Here is a 1,484-nt window from a genome sequence, read left to right as displayed (position 1 = left end):
GTCCAGGACCCTCTGACCTCTGTTTCCCCCACTCCTAGCACAGGGATAGCCCTGAAGAAAGAAAACAATCACAAGTTCCTTCCCTGAGTTTCCATTAAGTCAACTCAAAGCAGAAAAGACCCCTCACATGCTGTTGTCCTCTTTCCGTTCCACACAGAATCATTTACAAACCATTGTTTGCGGTTCAGGAGACTCTGTCCTAGGCTGTTGTATGTTTTCTAAGCCCATTAGCGTCCCTTCAAAATTGTCTCTATTCCCTGACCTGACAGGAATGGGGTATGTTTTTGAACCCCGCTAAGCTGTGGGGGCACATGCCTGTGCATTCCCATGCTCTATTTTTTTTTCCCTTCTGCATGTTTACAAATATGTATGTTTGTCTCCTATTTAATTTTTCTTCGCCAGTTTGTTCAAGAGAACTTCCAGATGACAGAGGGAGATTTTTCCTTTGGAACTTGGGGGTTAGATACAGATGAGGAAAGGCAGCTTTCTGTGTCTTTGGGTGATAAGCAGGCTTGGCTAGTTTACCCCGAGAGTCCTCAGGACTTGTGGGGGATGCTGGCATTGGGTGTTAATTATAAGCCCTTCTGTTTGGAGACTTGACAAAGGGGTGACTAGGTACAGTTGGTACGGTTGGGACTGGAAACTGGTGTGTAGCAAGACCTTCACTCTGCAGAGAGCTACTGTACACATGTGGAAACTGGAGTTCACAGTGAGTAGGACCAGCTTTCTCAAAAGCGCCACTGTGAAATATGTATACGCTTTAGGCCTGATACCTGGCAAACACCTCCTAAAAGCCTTGGAATCTCCACAGGTCAGAGTAGTAATTGCATGCTAACAAGATGACTGGTGGATGACAGCTGCAGGTGGCTGTTGGAGAGGGGCTGGTCAGAAGGAAGACCACAGAAGGATTAGAGCTGGGGCTTTGAGAGCTATCCCTCAAACTCCTGGGAGGTGAAAAGGACTGTGGGTTGAGTTAATGACTAATGATCAATGATTTAGTCAATCATGCCTTTGTAAGGAAACCTCCATAAAACTCCCCGAAGGGCAGGGCTTGGAGGCTTCCAGATAGCCCAGAACATACAAGTTCCATGACGGCAGAGTGCTCAGAGAAGGCATGGCAGCCCTGCACCCCTCCCTTCCACCCTCATCCTGTGCATCTCTTCAATTGGTACTCACTGGTACCCTTTGCAATATTCCTTATGTGAAACATGTGAACCAAAGTTTCTCTGAGTCCTGGATGCTTCCCTACGAGATTATTTGAACTCAAGGAGGGGGTTACAGGAACCCCAGTTTAAAGTGCTGGTGTCAGAAGCTCAGGCAAGACAACTCAGGGCTTGTGGTGGTATCTGAAGTGGGTGGGCAGTTTGGCGGACCAAGCTCTCAATCTGCGGGATCTGATGCTACACCTCTGAGTAGATTGTGTCAGAACTGAGTTTAGTCAGAGAACATCCAGCTGGAGTCACTCCTGCTCCACTGATTGTAGT

Source organism: Nannospalax galili, unplaced genomic scaffold (assembly GCF_000622305.1).
Source record: "Nannospalax galili isolate Female #2095 unplaced genomic scaffold, S.galili_v1.0 scaffold1138, whole genome shotgun sequence".
Lineage (NCBI taxonomy): Eukaryota > Metazoa > Chordata > Mammalia > Rodentia > Spalacidae > Nannospalax > Nannospalax galili.
This window is presented reverse-complemented; position numbering follows the sequence as displayed.